Source organism: Triticum dicoccoides, chromosome 7B, assembly GCF_002162155.2.
Source record: "Triticum dicoccoides isolate Atlit2015 ecotype Zavitan chromosome 7B, WEW_v2.0, whole genome shotgun sequence".
Taxonomy (NCBI): domain Eukaryota; kingdom Viridiplantae; phylum Streptophyta; class Magnoliopsida; order Poales; family Poaceae; genus Triticum; species Triticum dicoccoides.
Genome location: NC_041393.1, coordinates 267,837,971 through 267,852,039, shown reverse-complemented (window position 1 = coordinate 267,852,039; position 14,069 = coordinate 267,837,971).

Sequence of the window (14,069 nt, the reverse complement as noted above, 5' to 3'; positions counted from 1 at the left end):
AAATTAAAATTGATCCATGCTTTCATTGGCAGCAATGTCCCCCCAGCTCTGTCTTAATCAACAAGGCATGTTGAGAAAAAAGTAGCTGTGTGGAGCATGCAACATTTCGATCATTTTGTGCAGTTCCACTAAAATAGAGTTGAGCGTCCCTGTTCCAAAGATATTAAGTGTGATTACGATAATAGAGGACTGCTGATGAAACAATAAACACACAAATAGAAGCCGGTCACCTTTGAAGTCTCTCTTAGGACTAACTAGTAGGAGAAGATTAGGCTCGGAGTTGGATGAGGAGGATAGAGCAAAACCAATCTCCCTTTGTGCAGTCGCACTGAAATGTAGAGACGTTACCCGCGTGACATATTAGTACAACTGCACAAAACACTCTTAAGAAAAAAGTGATTTGTGTAGTTCACCAAAAGGTCGCAATAGCAACGAGGTGAAATGGATAGCCCTGTTTGCAAAAAAGAGGTAGAAAGCAAACAATTACTGGCCAATAACAGTTGATGACACATGCAATGACACAAAAGAAGCATATTCCTTGTCCTAAGGGAAGATAACAACACGGTTGTGTTTGTCTAAAACGGTGTGAGGACGAGATTGCAATACGGGATGTACGCCAGACGAGCTATGTTTTGGGAAAAGAACTATGGAAGATCCACATGCAGCGACATGGGAAGATGGGTAGTGGAGCAAGGCCGGAGGGGATACCTGGAGGTCGTCGGGATGTAACTAGGTGAGCAGCGGCGGGCGGAATCTGCCCATACTGCGGCAGCGAGCAGGTGGCATAGGCCCTGCCACGCCGGAGCTTGGTCAGAGAGAACGGCGTGTACCGCAAATCGGGACATGCTGCCTCGGTGTTGTCGAACGGAGAAACGATGCACTTCCTCCCTTTCCCCCGATGGACGTGGTGCATCTGGATCAGTGACCAATGGTGTGAGAGAGAGAGGCCACCGCTGCCTTGTGTGAGATACTCTGAAGAGCGACAAACCAGGAAGGCAGGCTCCATTGTATATAGTGGAGCGGACTACCTTTTTCTCCATAAAAATCATTTTATATTATGTGTACGTGCCATTGAGCGCTATAACTTTATTTAAAAATAACACGGCAACGCGTCAAGTCGAGCTTTGTTTCGTGCATGCGTGGTACACGACCTCCCTAGGTAAACAACCGCTACAGGCGTTCAAATTAGCACATGGGCTGCCATTTCGTAAAGATATGAGCTCCACCATGTACCCGCGCGGCTGTGGCTGGGCACGAAGCGCGAGTACATGCACGGTGCACCTATTCTCTTCGTGTATACGTACACCACCTACGTGGGGTTGTGTGAGAGAGATACAAACCTAGAGAGATATAGTGTGTGGGTTTGTGAGAGTTTTTTTTGGAGGGGGCGGTCAATCAAAAAATGTAACATATGCAATGTGTGTGAAATAGAGTCCTGGATATAACATATATATAGAGGGGGCGATCCACGAGAATAGAGTGGAGGTATCATCGGCTTGAGGTGTCCATAGAATCGAAGAGAGGGATGATGTGTGTGTATGTGCGCGCGCGATCGATAAAGAGTGCCATCGAATTTGTGTGTGCCCACGTCAAAGATATAGAGTGGCTGCCCTACTGGAACGTGAGAGGGGACATGTGCAGTTTGTCTCTGTGGCATGGATACCTACCTGCAGCGCTCGACTATCGATGTGTGGTGGGGGAAGAGGGAGGCCCAATTAACTATAGAGGTACAATGGCTGGTATATGTGTGGAGGAGGAGAGAGGCCTACCTCATGTATTAAGGAGATCGATCTGCCTCATGTATTAAGGGAGATCAATCGGCATCCATGCATATGTGCAGGAGAGGAATAAGGTTGGGAGAGAGACAGAGCTAGAGTGTTGGAGGGGGTGGTAGTGGAGTTGCTTCTAACAAATGGCGGGATAGGCTTGCTAGAAAAACGGAGGGCACGCCCGCAATATCAATAAGAGAGGAGATGGCTGCTTGTTGTCTGTGCACGTGCGTGTGAGAGATGGGTCCGGAGGCATGCGCTAATGATGAGGGGGGACGATATAGCTGTGGTAAGTAGACGTAACTACATAGAAAGATCAATCGCCCTTTGTTAGAGAAAGGAGAAACATAACTTGTGAGGTACGTCGATCGATGGGCGGTAGTTAAAGTCGATCTAGGTATATGTTGGGAGATTGATCGGTATACATTCATTGTGTAAGAAGCAAATGAGGCACGAGGAGAAGGATAGATAGAGAGGGGTGCATCTAGGAGGTGGTACGAGAGGCATACTATATCGAGGGGGGAGGAGTGTGCGAGTACGAGATCAATGAAAAGAGTGGTGGGAGTGAGGCATGGACGGTGACAAGAGAAGAGGGGAAGCTTGTGTTTGTGCTAGGCACACCTGGCTAGAGAGGCATATCAATCGATGTGTGCCGTAAAGAAGGAGCTGGGGGCCTACACACACCGTGAGTGAACGACCTAAAGTGAAAAGACGAATTTGCGCGATGGAGCTAGAGAATGCTGAGGGAGGGTGAGAGGGATGCGAGCGTGTGCATGCACGAGAGAAAGTTAGCGCTAGCTACAAAGATAAGAGGATTGTGTGGGTGTAAAAGACGAATAGAGATCATACTTCATTATAAAAAGTGAATTAGGATATTTGAAGAATTTATCATAGTATTTTAAACTGACGCATGTGTGAATATATATAACGGTGATACACATGGTGTGGTTATGAACATGTTATACTACATATAATATATTTTATCTCTACTCTTATAAAAAAATTTTGTTGTTGATGATGGTGTGCCTGCCATCCGGCAATATAGGCCGTCTGATTTATATCTGGCGGATAGGAAGGAAACTATGGCAAGTTTGAAAAAAGATACCCACACACCTCTCCATATTTGCAAATTAGGCCCCTTGATCATGTTGATGTTTTGTGGAACGCATGGGCATCTTGCTAGTACTACGTATAATACATAGAACATTGATTATAATTTGGGCTAATGTGTGGCTTTTGCAGCTCAGGTCTAAATACTTGTCATAATGTAGGGGGCGGGGCACTATACTTTGTGTGATAAACACGGTGTACGTATGGAACATGGTTTAGATTATGAATATATAGTTAGTACATCAAATGTACTATTATTTGGAATCAACATCAAGTGTATTCAAAGAAAAGAATTCGAGTTCATGTAGTACAGATAGTTCATATCTATCTCTATAGTAATCATGTGGTGTGTTATTAAGGTAATACATGAATGATGGTTGAAGTTGGCAACAATCATGATTGTAGATTCTTATTGAAATAGAGAAACAAATTCAAATTTAGTTCGAATTGCAGCGGTAGTAGAGACATTTGGAATGCACTAAAATGTTGGTATGAGTAGGTTACATGCATTATACAGCAAGCGAAAAAAATTAATCGGACATAACATGGATTCATACTCCCTCCTTCCATCTATATAGGGCGTAATGAGTTTTTTAAAACCGCCTTTGACTATTGACAAGATTAATAGTGCATGACATGCACAATGTGAAAATTATATCATTGAAAGAACCTTTCACAAATGAATTTAATGGTGTGCTTTGTGTAAGTTGCATGTTATATATTATTGCTCTAATATTTGGTCAAAGTTAGCATCAAAAAATGCATTAGGCCCTATATAGATGGAAGGAGGGAGTAGCTTTGAATAGCATTTGTATAGTAAAACGGGGCAAGACTCTGTCTTTGTGTGGTGTGAATAGTTTTATTTTTTTCGTTTTCTTTTTGGTTGAGGGAAGTGCGAATTGATTTGGTACGTACAAGTACAATATTACTACATGTTAGGCTTGTCCCTAAAATTCAACCCGCGTCTTGTTATATCCCGAAAATTCAGATATCGTGCTCCCAAAACTGGCGCCTTCACAACCCGCGCCTTGCTATCCCGAAATTACAACGCACGCGAAAACTCCCTCCAGCTGCCAAATCTCGACACGCGAAATCCCCCTTCTAACCCTGAGCCAAAAGGGCCGCTAGTTCAAATCGGTGGGGCGTACTTTTGTAACACACCCTACATTTTGGACAAGCGCGTCCCTAAGTCATGGTTCACCTACTCCCATCGCCCCCTTTTCGCCATTCGAAATCCCAGGCCGCCATAACCTCTCTGATCCAGTCGCGAAACCCCACCCTCCTCCGTCCGCCACCTCACCGCTGCCCAGCCGGAGCCTCTTCCCCGACGACATCGTCCTCCACAACAGCTCAACGTCCCTCGTTCACCTCCCTGATGAGGATCCGTTGTCCATCTCGTCATCGTGCCGGTTCAGCCGCCCCGTCCTCCACCTCCAAGGAGTTGCTCTGACGATTGCCTTGTCTATCGTGACTACTCCATCCCCACAGCACCGCCTTAACCTGTTCCACCGGAATCGCAACATCCTCACTGACTCCTCGGACGAAGCCGAGGCCTACTCGGTGCCACCAAAGAGGTTGTACACTCATCGCATCGCACCTTCTCCTTAACTCGACCTCCCGGCACCGACGGTGCTCCATCCTGCACCCCCATGGAGCGGCTACCTTGAAGCCGGCGCCGCGGGTGACATCTCCACGGCCGCTCTCCCCCAGTGCGAGGCCCCTTCGGTGGCAGCATCCATACCAGCCGGATCTGCTGCTACTGCTCCCGCTCTCGCTTGCTCGCTCGCGCTGCTGCTGCTGCTGCTCCGGCTCTCGCTTGATCGCTCGCTTGCCCAGCTGCTGCTGCTGCTCTCCCCCTCGCTCGTGCTGCTGCTTTGCTCCGATTTAGCCACACTTCAGTCGACTGAATCGACTTTTGGGTCAGTCGATTTTCAGGGATTGGGGGGCTCGCCGGAGTTAAGGAAGAACCACCGCAGCAGGGACGGGGGCTCGCCGGAGAGGTACCCCACTATCTATCTTAGGGTTCAGGGTGGGGGCGGGGGGGCTAGAGGGCTGGTCGGGGTGGCGGTGGCGAGTTGTTTTGGGGCGGCGAGGCGGCGCTAGAGCAGGCGGTTCGGCCGGTGGTGGCTGGCGGCTCAGGGGGGTGCAGGTTGAAGATGAACTGCAGGCCTCCCTAAACTACTTGTCAAGTGCCTCTTTGCTACCATTGCATTCAGTTTCGACAGTAGCATTTAGATTCCCCAGTAAATTTCAGTTTCGACAGTTAAGTTCAGAGTCAACAGTTTTTACCTCGTCTGTTGTAGTCAGGTTGTTTTTGATGATGTAAATTTTACATCTATTTTACATCATCTAATGGAGATGCTATTAGAATCCCACTTGAGATTCACGATGTCTGTCTTGTGCTGCTTCAACCTTGACGTCTTACGGCTCACCGGAGCTGCTCCAACGACAGAACAATCCATCACAACAGAGCAGTGCCCTGGACGCCGTCTACAGATTTCTCAGAACTTCCTCCACACCTCTGACAGCCACCTCTGCCTCAACTGCTTCAACGACCAACCCAATGATGTTGAGGTCGACACGGCTACAGCAAAGAGGTTGTACACTTGTTGCATCACTTATTACTATACATTCACGTCGATCCATTAGGGCTATTTTGGTTCAACTGAAAAACATAGCAATAGGGAATTTTCCAATGGCACTCTACTATTCAATTATTCATGCATTTTGTTGAAAAGAATGAAGCAAAACATCCACCTGGACCTAGTTTTCAAAATCCTATGCATGAAAACAAGACCAAGTGCATTAGTGCAAGAATAACAATCTAACTGTACACGCTTTCATATGGTTTCACTTTATTTTGGCCATGTTTCTTTGTATTCCAACACCCAAGTTGACAGTAATCATGTGTTTACAAATGCTCTGTTTACCATGTGCATTCCTATCCTATTCCGGTGTTTTTCCTATCCCTGCGTTTTAAGAATCATGCAAGCCAAATGAGCCCTTACAGAATTACTTCGGTTACAAGTACGTGTCGAAGGGAACTTTGTGAGGTTTGTCCTGCTCCTGCCGCGACGTCGTCCCCCTCACCTAAGTTGCTCCATCGACAGAAGCATCCACCAAACCAGACATCACGACTCCCGACCGTCTTTCGCCGCCTCAGATCTCCTTCCCTACCGCCGGCACCCACCACAACAGCATCACCATCATCGACTCAGCAGATGAACCTGAGGAGTACACGGGTCCATAAGAGAGGTCGCATTCTTTTGTTTCTGCTTATGTTATGCATTGCTTAAAATTACCTGCTACTTTATCGTCCTGTTCACCTCTTGGACTCCAAGTCAGGTCCAAATTAATGTTCAGACTTGAGTTCTAAATTAGTTGTGGGGCACATATCAAGGAAACAATGAATAGTATGTTTGTCTAATATCTGGTTCACCTAGGGTATGCCTATGTCGTTCATCTTGGGTGGGAAACAAATAGTAAAGCAATCATCATCTGTCTTTTTATTAAATTAAAGCAATCATCACCTGCTATCATTATTTTTGGATCCATCCACTGGTTGTTACCATCACTCTAAATTTCTGCATGCTCTCTTTACATAATCTCACCATATTTTTTTCGTATGCATGTCAGATATTGTGCACAGTCATGCTGAACATGTAGAGAAAAATAGAAGAGTTTTGCGCGGCAATACAATGTCATGGAGACATCGCTCCATGGTGGGTTCAATGGCAAACCCTCCCTACCGCTCTCCAGATTGTAATCCAGAGGAAGATATCTGTTCTGAGGCGGATTCAGACGCCGCTAACCACTCCTATTTACCCCCCAAAGTGTTTGCTCTACCTTAGCATGATGATGTTAGTCATATCATGCATATCTTGCCTTGCAGTGCCAACTTTTGACATCATATATGTCATCTGCTTAGTTTAGACATTTTCTGTAATGCCACCTGTTTAGTTTCTATATCATATATGGGAATTAAGCAGTCTCATGTCTTTTAGCCAGCCATAATATATGTGAAATGTGCAATGCTATCCTGTTTAACCAGGCATCATATATTTGAATGATATCTTGCCCGTCCTTTTCTTCATTACTTTTCCATTTGTCGACAATGTTTGTATATTAAACTACTCTTCCTGTGAATCAGCCATTTGGGTGGGAGATGGAAAAATCTGGAGTGAAAACAAGGCCTTCAGAGCAGACAGTGCTACCTGTCGAAGCAGATCTCTTGTTGGGTCCCGATAGCTCCTCAGAGATGGATTCAAAGACAGATGACCAGTCCTATTCCCCCCACGGAGGTGTATGCTCAAACTTGGCACGGTTATACTGCTCATATCATGCATATGGTGTCTTGCATTGCATAGTTTAGACATCATATACACAATATTCAACACCATGTTCTTAGTTCATACATCATATTGAATGCCCTCTGTTTAGCATACAAATCACATATGTGAATTAAATGTTGCGATCCTGATTACTTAGATACCATGTAGGTGAATTATGTCATGTGATCCTGTTTAGTTATTCATCATATCTTTGAATTATGTTATGCTATGCTATCCAGTTTAGATAGACATCATATATGTGAAATTATGCCATGCTATCCGTTTTAGTTAAACAATATACATGTCAACTATTTCATGCATTTTTTCCACACTATCTACTACATCTGTCTCTCATACAATGTGTGTACATTCAACTATGTTTCCTGTTTATCAGCCATTTGAATTGGAGCGAGTGATGCCAGTTTATACCCCTACTGCGATGGACAGAGAACCAGCTTCACCCAATCTAACCCCAACCCCAGCAGATAGTAACCCAGTTCCTGTTGACACAGCACCATCTCCACCACAGAGCTCCCAAACAAGAGCAGTTAGCAAGGCAGCTCCAGTGCCTAAAGGGTCAGTACTACCACGGCGAACCCCAACTCCACCAGTTAGTACGCCTATTCCTGTGGAGGAAGCACAACCAGCTAGTCATAGTTTAGCAGCTATCGCATTTGATGTTGTTAAATCTTATGTGTGTATCTTCCCATCTTGGAAATATTATACTGAAGATGAAGGAAAATGCCAGTTGCAGGTGTTTGTCCAGGAGTTATGTGTAAGTAATGTTATTCATGGCAATTACTTTGCTTTGTCCCATACATCCTACCTCCATGATGGTTATAATACAACAAATTTTCCCATTTTTCTCTATAGAGAAGGACCGATTCGGAAACTTAGGATGGGGTAACCTGTGCTAATACCTCTGCTATCTTCAAGAATGCTTGGTGGCAGTCTCAGAATTACCTGAAGAAAATGTACTTCACCGGCAAAGAAACTCATCAAATTCCCTTACGTTCTCCTGAGACACATTTACTGGACGATGACTAGGAACGCATTGTTCTGTACTGGTTCCGAACCAAGAATGCGGTAAGGTATATGAGCTCATTTTCTATTTTTAAGTACTATATTCTTGCGTCTTACTATACTCTGTTCATGTAGAACAAGTGCCTAAACCTGAAGAACAAATGTTCTAATTTAAGATTCCATTGCTATCATAGTTCAAAAAATCACTAGGCGTTAATTGTGCGTTTTGCCACCGCCTTGTGCTTTACTGACCAAAGTGCATGCTTATGCACAGTTATGCACAGATTAAGCATAGTTATGCGCAATGTGTTTTGCCAACGCCTAGAGCCCAGGTGCGCCTTCTTTAACTATGATTGCTATCGTGCATACTGCTTTTCTCTTGTATCACTGTATTTACTCATACAAACTTATTTTTAAATTGAAGGATCCAATTGAAACTCCAATGGCACAGCAGGTATGTTCATGCATGTTTCTTTAACAGGTTTGCTCTTATCAATAGCTCTGTTGATTTCAATTTCAATTGTGTATACAGTTGACTTCTCATATCATGCATATTACTAGCATCACAACAAAGCCAATAGTGTTGTTGTACATGTAGACCCGTGGTACCCATGTGAAATCTTGTTGTGTCGTGTAGTTTCCCACGCTTTCTATTCTTTCACTGCTGCTTTGTCTTGAATTGATATGATTTGAACCGTGTCTCTATTTTGATTTGGCAAGACAATGAAGTGACCATAGGACATAGATATATGTTTGTTTGATGCTTTTATTATGTACTAGTAGTTGGCAATAGAAGAATTGGTAGTTTAATCCTGTCCACCTTACTAATGAACTGGTTCACCGAAATGAGTTTCATATACTAATACATGCTAAACCTATTATGTGTCTGCTTGTTTGTTCTTTTAGAATGCTGACAGAATATTGGGGAAGAGTGCCTTATTAAGCAATGATAAAGGAAGTAATGCAGATAAGGTTCAGGATAGTGAAACATCCTTGTTGGTCTCCAACAAAGCTGATAAAATAGCTAAGGAAGACTATCTCGAAGACAGTGAGACAACCCCAAAGTCCTATCTTGGTTTAGTGTTCGAGTTACTAGCCACTACCGCTTGCACAAGCTATTCAAACTCACTGTCTGAATCAAATCGGTTACTTGAGTCTCAACTGCAAGCTGAAAGACATCGATTAGCTGTGCTGCGATAAGAATCGAAAGGACTACGGAAGTCCCTGGAGCATTCAGATGCATACTGTCTGGTGCAACACCAAGCGTTGGAGGATTTTAGTGCCAAACAGGACAAAGCTAATAAGCTTGCTAAGCTTATTGCCAGCATGGTGGATACCCAGGATAATGTTTCTTGAGCTCTTCTGAAGGTATTTCAATTATGCTCTTGTTTTGCTGCCGCGTTTATTTGCACTGGTGGCCAATTTTGACGGCCAGTGTATGTAATATGCTGCTTTGTTCCCTATATTTGCACTGGTGGCGAACTTTGATGCCCAGTGGATGTAATATGTGTAATAGCGGTAATAGGCTAGCGTTAATTGTTTGCTTATTTATTTCCTCATTGTCTTGTTTAGTTGTTTGCTTGTAGTCACTGCAGTTCTTTTTCTGTGTTTTTCTAGTGGCCACAATAGCCTATTTTTGGTAACTAGGCCAAAATAATCATGGCAGCACACAAACTGTTGTAACCATGGGCCTCCTGCGAGCCGTATGATCCATGGGCCTTCTACGGTCGTAGGATCCATTGGCCTTTGTACGGGCCGTAGGATCCATGGGCCTTCTACGGGCCATAGGGTCCATGGGCCTTCTATGGGCCGTAGGATCCATGGGCCTTCTACGGGGAATATCATCATTTCGCCAATCATGGGCCATACTATTCATGGACCATAACGGGCTGCTAATGGCCCGTATTTGATAACTGTATGAAAACAGCCCAACGGGTTTTTTTGACATGGAAACGGCCCAACATATTAATGGTCCACAAACGGGCCGACTGTAACGACGAGCTAAATTTGGCCCACAAGCAGAAAATGACAGTAACGGGCTATAAGTAACCGAATGCTGCAAATGAGCCCAAGAATAAATGGGCCCTGAGAAGGCCGAAAGATAACTTGGGCTGGAAACGGCCCAGTAGAATAATGGGCCGTTAATGGGTATAAAGTGATACATTGTTCATTACGGGCCAGTTTCACCACGGGTCGTTAATGGGCCGAAAGAAGTCATGGGCCACACATGGGCCGGAAGTTAAAACAGGCTGGAATCATATTGGACGGCCTAGATGACGCTACTGGGCCTAATTCGGGTAGGGCGTAACGGGCCCTGGGTTAGCGGGTTGTAAAGGGGCTATATGCGGACAGGCCGTTAACAGGCTTTCCGTGGGCCGGCCTACCACCTTTTGACCAAGTCAAACAGGCCGGCCTTTTCACAGGTCTTTTGGGCCGTGCCACACGTCGACGTATCATAGGTGCCTTGGGTCCAATGAGTGGATGACATCTGTCCCAACTGTGAGCCGACACGTGTTTCCTCCAGCCAATGATGATTTTACACGTGGAAATCCCCATTGGTCGGGGCTGTTAACGGGTTATCGGGTCCAAAACCGGACCCGATAGCTTAACAACGTTCTGTTACGGTGGATGCCACGTGTCGGTCACCCTTGACGAAAGCACTTCTGTGACGCGCGATTTATCGTCATGGAAGTGAACACTTCCGTGATGATAATTTTGGTAATGTCATGGAACACTTCTACGACAGCACAGGTATGACTATCCTGATTCTGTCATAAAATCCTCATGGATGTACATGCATGACAGAAAATGCGACCTACTGTGACAAACACGTATCATCACGGAAGTGTATTTTTTTGTAGTGCAATCTGAGGTTTTGGTACAAAGATTGGATACAAGAGATGAACTAGGGTTTGAGAGGAGATGGTGCTGGTGAAGATGTTGATGGAGATTGACCCCCTCCCGATGAGAGGATCGTTGGTAATGACGATGGTGATGATTTCCCCCTCCTGAAGGGATGTTTCCCCGGCAGAACAGCTCTGCCGGAGCCCTAGATTGGTTCCGCCAAGGTTCCGCCTCGTGGCGGCGAAGTTTCGTCCCGTAAGCTTGCTTATGATTTTTTCCAGGGTAAAAGACTTCATATAGCATAAGATGGGCACCGGAGGGCTTCCAGGTGGCCCACGAGGCAGGGGGCGCGCCCAGGGGGTAGGGCGCGCCCCCCACCCTCGTGGATGGTGGGTGCCCCCCTCAGGTATTTCTTCTGCTGAATATTTTTTATTAATTTCCAAAATGACTTCCGTGGAGTTTCAGGACTTTTGGAGCTGTGCAGAATAGGTCTCCAATATTTGCTCCTTTTCCAGCCCAGAATCCCAGCTACCGGTATTCCCCCTCTTTATGTAAACCTTGTAAAATAAGAGAGAATAGACATAAGTATTGTGACATAACGTGTAATAACAGCCCATAATTTAATAAATATTGATATAAAAGCATGATGCAAAATGGACGTATCAACTCCCCCATGCTTAGACCTCGCTTGTCCTCAAGCGGAAGCCGATATCGAAAAATATGTCCACACGTTTAGAGATAGAGGTGTCAATAAAATAAAATACAGACATGAGGGCATCATGATCATTCTTATAACAGCAATATATATATATATATATATATATATATATATATATATATAAACACTATTCTGATCACGGGATCAGAATAATATTCCGATAACAACCTGAATTGCTTGAGTAACGCGCCTGAACTTCCCTCTATACTGGGTTGAACTTCAGCTAAAAAGTGTCCAAATGGGACTTGCGATATATCGTTGGAAAGCTATGGACACCAATATCATGATCCAAGTTAAATTTTTGGCAAAATGTAAGCAGTTTAAGGGCAGTTTTGAAAACCGTTTTTTCTTCATACAAAAAACGTGAATCGTATTTTTGATCGCATTTCTAAACCGTTTATCAGAATGAGGTAAATAATACAGCATTGGAAAGCTGCTGCAAAACCGCTCCTTCAACATGTTGAAAGTTTTCTCTAATTCCCTACGGATAAAGAGTAATTTTGAAAATCGTAAAATTTCGCAAACTGAACAGCCGAGTTCGTGTTTTCAACGTAATTTCTAAACGGCTAATCCATTTGAAGCAAATGATATGGCATTAGAAAGCTTGTGAAAATGCGCTACTTTTTCATGTTAAAAGTTTTTTCTAATTTGGAACGGTTTAAAAGTAATTCAGAAAATGGTACAAGTTCCACCGAGTTTGTATTTTCGAGATAATTTTTTAACCGTACGGCCGAATGCAACAAATAATACGGCGTTGGAAAGCTTGAGCAAATGCGAAACTTTTTCGTATATATTGTTTCTCCTAATTCCTTACAATTTTAAGTCAAATTGGAAAATGGCTAAAAACGTATTTTTGGCTTAATTTCTACATACTTTATCGAAATGGGGCAAATAATATACCGATGAAAAGCTACAGAAAATGCAAAACTTTTTCGTGTTGATGGTTTTCTCTGATTCCTAGCCATTTTCAAGTAATTGCGAAAATGGCGAGATCATTCGTTCCGTCTTTATCGCGAAATTGATTCTTCGAAAATGCATCGCGTGAAGAACCTGAACTTCTCGGCACGTGTTCTTGAACTTCACTCTGTTTTTCACGTGCTTGTTTTTGCTTGTATATTTCTATCCACTGCTCCTAGCTCTCCATCCACTCACCGGAATTGAGCAAGTGATATACCGATGGAAAGCTGCTGTAACACGCAACTTTCCCATGTTGATCATTTTTTCATACTCGCAACGATTTTAAAAGTTTTTTCATCTGAAATTCATTCAGCATAGTAGTTGAACTTCATGTTGTTTTCACGTTGAACTTCTGTGACGTATTTTTGTTTGTACGCGCGCCTGAACTTCTCTCTGTACGAACCCGACCTTCGGGCTATCTTCGCAACCATGCCTTCTACCGCGAGTTTTTCTGGTTAGTCGTGTTCCATGTGATGTAAGTGTAATCTTTAAACGATTTTTAGCAACTAAATACTCGTTTTAGATAGGAATCTCGCTCATAGGCAGATTTTGCACTCGGGTCGTGAAGAACTCACGTTTTTTCCGATTTTACTGCCTGACTTGTTCGACCGGAACTTCCCCCTATGCTAGGTTGAACTTCCCGCGACATTGCCCAAATAGGGCTTGCTATATACCGTTGGAAAGCTATGGACACGAGTATTATGACCCAAGTTAAATTTTTCCCAAAATGTAAGCAGTTTAAGAGCAGTTTTGAAAATCGTTTTTTCTTCACACAAAAAACGTGAATCGTAATTTCGATCACATTTCTAAACTGTTTATCGGAATGAGGCATATAATATGGAGTTGGAAAGCTGCTGCAAAACCGCTCCTTCCACATATAGAAAGTTTTTTTCTAATTCCATATGGTTAAAGAGTAATTTGAAAAAATGTAAAATTTCGTAAACCGAACAGCTGAGTTCGTTTTTTCAATGTCATTTCTAAACGGCTAATCCAATGGAGGCATATGATATGGCGTTGGAAAGCATATGAAAATGCGCTACTTTTTCATCTTGAAAGTTTTTTTCTAATTTTGAATGGTTTAAGAGTAGTTTAGAAAATGGTCCAAGTCCTACCGAGTTCGTATTTTCGAGCTAAATTTTTAACTGTGCGTCCGAATGCAGCAAATTATACGGTGTTGGAAAGCCTGAACAAATGTGAAACTGTTTGGTATGTATTGTTTCTCCCAATTCTTTACGCTTTAAGTCAATTTCGAAAATAGCGAAAAACGTATTTTCGCCGTAATTTCTACAAACTTTATCGGAATTGGGCAAATAATAT